Here is a 5,902-nt window from a genome sequence, read left to right as displayed (position 1 = left end):
ATATGCTCCCCAGCTGATCAGTGGCTGCAATGGCTGCTCTCACAGTGTTCAGACTGGCTGGATGCTTTCTGCCAATTACTGCTACTTTACGGATGGAAAACGACAGCTAGCCAGCAGCAGTGTCTTCGGTGAGTGTTATTTTCACAAACCAGCTTGCAGGATTCCTGGCAGGTTCAGCTTGCTCCCGTTAGCGTCCGCGCTAATTCTGTTAGCCTCCGTGCTAACTCCGCTAGCATCCGCGCTAGCTCCATTAGCCTCCGTGCTAGCTCCGCTAGCGTCCGTGCTAGCATCGTTAGCCTCCGCCGGCGTCTCTGATAGCTGTCTTCTCCGTCAGGTGGACGTCTTCACGGTCGAAAAGTCTATTTATATCCCACTTCTGACACCAGTTGTTGTGCTGTGGGTTCTTGGAGTGTTGTGGCCTCTTCCGGCCGTGCGTGGGTTTGACGCAGTGAGCACAACAAGGATCGTCTTTTCCAAACACTTTATCTACTTCGGTAGAAAAACAAGGCAAAAACAGGCTTTTACAACGGCGTCCATGTGTAGCAGGAGGAGGCCCTCTCCTGGCTTGTAATAATTAACCAATCCCGCCAGGGGGAGCTGTGTATAAAAGAGGGCCATTCTCACTGGTGCAGCCTCTGCCGCTGAGTCTGGAGTAGACCCCGCCCCTGGGCTTTCTCACTTCCTGGTGTGAACCGTGTGAGCCGTGCGAGTTGTGCTTACCTGTTGGGCCGCGTTTGGGGATCAATTCCTCCTTCATCTGGGTGTCAACTTGCTGCTAGATGAGTGAGTACAGCTCTCCCTCTGGAGGCACAGCCCGACTGTCATGATCAGCTGGCAGTAATCAGCTGTTTGTGTTTAGGTGGCTGTAGGGAGGTCGCAGACTCCCCACCTCTCCTACTGGGCGTGTCAGTTAAATGTTTGTTTGCCAGGTACGCAGTCTAGACACCCTCATATTCTTAGCTGGTTCATGCAGGTGTATGACTGCCCTTTTTATTGCTTATTAGGAGCGGCTAATCTGCCGTGGAGCCCGCCAGCTGTTTTGTCCTTCCGTGTGGCTTCGAAGTCCAGTGTTGGCACCCATAAATACGCCTGGACTGCCTCTGCTCCTTGGAAGTCCGCCGTCTGCAGGTTGCTGCACCCCTGTCGACCTGCTGGCTTCCTGACCGAGCTGATTACACGCTTGTGGGACACCAGGAATACACAGAAGCGATCCACTTACTTTATCATCTTTTCTTTTGATTAAGTGTATTTGGGTTAGGTGTTGGTATATTTTGTTGTTCTTTTGGTTATTGTTTCCTTATTTAATTGTGTGTTCATTCTTTGTTATTTTCCATTTACCTTTGTTTTTGTTTGGGGTGTGGCAGTTACTGGTTTGCATTTATTTATTTTACTTGTGAGTTGTGGCTGCCCTCCCACTTGTGTTTAGTTCATTCAGTTAATTCGTTTTTTGTTTGAATGCATGAATGCGAGGGAAAAACCCTTTTTAACTCCCCTTGTCTTCTTCCCTCCCTTTCAGAAGCTGAGCACGACGGTGGCGGCATCGGTGTCCCTGGGTGGTGGGTCTCCCTCCCGTGTGATGTGCTGCGCACCCCTTTTTGTTTGAGTGTGTTCACCTTTATTTTCAGCGAGTGAGAGTGTCCACGTGTGTCTGGGGTGATCCTTCAGAGGCCTTCATTCCCCTTACTACCCGTGTCCCACCGGTAAGCCTCAGCTCCTGTTTGGGCTCCCCCCTCTTCCCCGTCTTTTAAAGAGAGTGAATGTGTTTTTTTTGAAATTTGATATTTAATAAAGATATTTTCTGTTGGCCAGAACCCACGTCTCCTGCTTCTTAAGCCGCGAACCTGAGTGTCCTCACCAATCATTACTTTTTAGTTATTTCCTTGGGTGCAATTCCCAAGGTGGCGTTGTCTGGCTTCTTTTCACCCGATTCATCTCGCCACAAACTTGGCGTTGTCGGCAGGACCGCTTTTGGTTAGCAGAGACGTGTGTTCTGGTCTTTTTGTTTTTTTTCTCTTTGTTTCATCTTCCATATTTTGTGTGTATATCTTTGTTTGGAATTTACTGTTCTCTTTTTTTCGCTTCTTTAAGGACAAAACAGCTGCCGGGTTCCGGTGAGTCAGTTAGGGTGTAGTTATGGGGGAAGAACTGCAAGAATTGAGGGAGTTGGTTTCACAGTTAAGAGCAGACAATGAGAGGTTGCGACGGGAACAGGCTGCAGCTGCGCCTGGTCCTAGCTCTGCCTCTCACTCTGGGTTGGCACCAGCTCCTCCCCCCTCCATTTCTAGTGCCCCTATCACAGAAAGATTAGTTTTCGTACCTCGAGACAGAAAATGCCCCAGTTTCAGGGGAAGGTCAGGAATGGCGTTAAATGAGTGGATTGAGGAAGTCCAAGCCTGCATGAGGGCACGCCATTTATCCCCATCCGATCAGGCATTTTTTGTATTTGATCACCTTGAAGGAGAGGCAAGGGAGGAAATAAAGTACCGCCCCAGCGCAGAGAGGGATGATCCAGACAAGATTTTCGCTATTTTACAGGAACTGTATGGTTGCTCTGAGTCCTATGTAGCCCTGCAGGAGGCATTTTTCTCACGGCGGCAACAGGAAGGGGAAACGCTCCAGGGGTTCTCCCTCGCCTTGATGAGCCTGATGGCGTCGGTGAAAGCATGTGCACCTGATGGGGGAGTACCAAATTCTGAGGTTCTGCTGCGGGACCAGTTTGTGGAACATGTGATGGACGGTGCCCTCCGTCGCGAGTTAAAACAGCTGGTGCGTCGACAGCCTACGGCCTCCCTGCTTGAGGTGAGGAGGGAGGCGATCCGCTGGGAATGTGAGGGTTTGCCCGGGGGAGCTCGGGGTCGAAGTTACTCTGTTCCCTCGGTGCTTGGTCTGCAGTATGGGGTGCATGGCAATTCTCATGGTGTAGCTACCCCGCCCCCAGTGTCTGAGCTTCAGGAAATAAGGGAGATGTTGAGGCTCCAGCAAGAGCAGTTAAATGCCCTCACTCAAAGCCTTGCTGCAGTACAGAACACCCAGCCGCATCGTCCTCCACCTCGTCGGGGTCCCATTATATGCAGACGCTGCCAGCAGCCGGGTCACTATGCAAGTGATTGTGATGGTGTGCGTGTCCCTCGTACCCGGTCCTCTTCTCCTGCACCTCAAATGGCCAGAAGGCGTCCTGCTCAGGAGTCGGAAAACTAGCGCCCGCCGAATTGCAGAGCCACAGTTTGGGCGGGGCGGACACTGGCTCCAGAGCTGTTTCTGATGAGGGAGAAGAAACTTGTCAGCTTATGTCATCTTGTCCACAGGTGAATGTGTGCATGGGGGAAGTCGAGGTTCCGTGCCTTGTTGATACTGGGTCCATGGTTTCTACTGTCACGGAGAGCTTCTTTCTCCAGCATTTTGAGCCCTGGGGTCGGGAGAGACTCCAATCGTGCCATTGGTTGCAGCTCAGAGCAGCTAATGGGTTAGCCATTCCCTATATCGGCTACCTGGAGCTGGACGTGAAGCTCTGTGGTAAATTCATGGCACGATGTGGGGTGTTGGTGGTCAAGGACCCTCCTGGAGGTCAGTCCTCTCAGGTCCCTGGTGTCTTGGGGATGAACATCATTCGCAAGTGTTACAAGGAGCTCTTTCGCCATCATGGGTCCGATTTCTTTGATTTACCCTCAGTAGCTGGGGCTCCAGAGCCAGTCGTGCAGGCATTACAAAAGTGTTGTCAGGCCAAGGAGCAGGTGCACAGGGATGCTGCTGGTAGGGTAAAGGTTCGAGGCAACAAAGCTTGTCGTATCCCTGGTGGCACATTGAAGATAGTTGCGGCAACCTGTTCAGAGTGCTACTCGGGTAACAGTGTGTTGTTTGAGCCCTTGGACTCTGGCCTACCTGCTGGATTACTGGTTTCGCCGTCTTTGGTCAGGGTAGTAAGGGGCACGGCCTACATTCCTGTTGTAAATGTTGGTTCCGTTGCCACACGGTTGTACCCACGCACTGTGGTGGGCACTTTGGAAGAGGTCAGTGTTGTCAGTTTGCCTGCAGGAATCACTGAGGTCCCATCTGGTGTAGCCACTGTGGCATCCCAGACAGTCCCTCCTTCAGTGAGGGAACAAATAGATTCCCTGGACTTGTCCGCACTCCCCACAGTTGAGCAAGACAAGGTGAAGTCTCTTCTTCAGAGATATGAGTCTGTCTTTTCTACCCACGATGGTGACCTGGGCTGCACTGACCTGATAGCCCATGACATTCCCCTGGTGGACGATGTCCCTGTCAGACAGCGTTACAGGCGCATCCCACCATCGGAGTATGAGGTGGTTAAAGAACATATTAACCAGCTGCTTCAGGCACAGGTGATCAGAGAAAGCAGTAGCCCTTACGGTTCCCCAATCGTGTTGGTTAAGAAGAAGGACGGCAGTCTGCGTATGTGCGTTGATTACAGGCAGTTGAACAGCAAGACAAGAAAAGATGCTTTTCCCCTTCCACGCATCGAGGAGTCGTTGGATGCTCTAACAGGTGCCCGCTGGTTTTCGACTCTAGATTTGGCCAGTGGGTACAACCAGGTCCCAGTTTCGGAGGCCGATCGGCCCAAGACGGCATTCTGCACTCCTTTTGGTCTGTTTGAATGGAACCGCATGCCCTTTGGACTGTGTAATGCTCCCAGCACATTCCAACGACTGATGCAGCGGCTGTTTGGAGACCAGCAGTGCCAGTCATTGCTTCTCTACCTTGATGACATTGTGGTTTTCTCCTCCACCGTTGACCAACATCTGCAGCGGCTGGAGGTGGTGCTTGGGCGACTTCAACAGCAAGGCCTCAAGGCAAAATTAACCAAATGTGCGTTTTTCCAGCGGGAGGTGCTGTATTTGGGCCACATAGTCTCTGATAAGGGGGTGTCTACAGATCCCAGCAAGGTGGAGGTTGTTGCTAAGTGGCCGCCTCCTACAAATATTTCAGAGCTGCGGTCATTCCTTGGTTTTGCCAGCTATTATCGCCGCTTTGTTGAGGGTTTCGCAAAGTTGGCGGCACCCCTGCACCGGCTGGTTGCTGAATTGGGGGGCAAGAAAGGTAAGCCGACTGAGCGGGAGGTTCCTGAGAAATGGTCAGACGAATGTCATCGCAGCTTTGAGGCACTAAAGGCTAAGCTAACTTCTGCACCCGTGCTGGCATATGCCGACTTTTCTTTGCCGTTCATCCTGGAAGTGGATGCCAGCTTTGGTGGCCTTGGAGCTGTGCTCTCGCAGGAGCAGAATGGGAAGGTTCGGCCAATAGCTTTTGCCAGCCGAGGCCTGAAGCCCACTGAGCGCAACATGTCGAACTATAGCTCAATGAAACTGGAGTTCCTGGCGCTCAAGTGGGCAATGACTGAAAAGTTTAGGGAGTATCTGCTAGGTCACAAATGCATTGTGTACACAGATAACAATCCCCTCAGTCATCTGTCCTCGGCTAAGCTTGGTGCCACTGAGCAGCGTTGGGCTGCTCAGCTGGCCTCGTTTGACTTTGAGATAAAGTACCGATCTGGGAGAAGTAATAAAAATGCAGATTCTTTGTCTCGCCAGCACCCAACTGAACCACAGGCCTTGGAGGCCATGATCCCGGGTACACCACTGCCTGAGCCTCTACAGCAAGCTTTGAGGGGTGAGTCTGCTGCAGCCATGCAGGCTGCGGTTGTAGCCCTGCCTCACCATGCAACATCTGACATTCAGGCCCTCCAGCAAGCTGACCCTGTTCTCCAGGAATTTTTTGTGTTCTGGAGACGTAAGCAGCGACCAAATGCTCAGGAGCGGAAGCAACTATCTTCGCCTGTTCTGGCATTGGTTCGCCAGTGGGACCGGTTGGTTGAGAGAGACGGGGTCCTTTACCGGGAGATCTTCCGCCCTGATGGGGCTGAAGCAGTGCTTCAGTTACTGTTGCC

The 5,902-nt window shown here is 52.0% G+C and overlaps 1 long non-coding RNA gene across 2 annotated transcripts; it reads left to right on the top strand.

Annotated features, from left to right (window-relative positions):
* The first annotated feature begins 567 nt into the window (after positions 1 to 567).
* LOC115382992 (uncharacterized) lies at positions 568 to 1,734 on the top strand. 2 transcript variants are annotated; one of them, XR_003930611.1, is made up of 4 exons: positions 568 to 783; positions 860 to 929; positions 1,005 to 1,128; positions 1,517 to 1,734. It is a non-coding gene; the product is annotated as an uncharacterized LOC115382992 (long non-coding RNA). The 2 variants fall into 2 exon arrangements; XR_003930610.1 differs by lacking the exon at positions 1,517 to 1,734 and having other exon boundaries at positions 1,005 to 1,332.
* Positions 1,735 to 5,902: the final 4,168 nt, after the last annotated feature.

Source organism: Salarias fasciatus, assembly GCF_902148845.1.
Source record: "Salarias fasciatus chromosome 7 unlocalized genomic scaffold, fSalaFa1.1 super_scaffold_4, whole genome shotgun sequence".
NCBI lineage: Eukaryota > Metazoa > Chordata > Actinopteri > Blenniiformes > Blenniidae > Salarias > Salarias fasciatus.
This window is presented reverse-complemented; position numbering and strand designations above follow the sequence as displayed.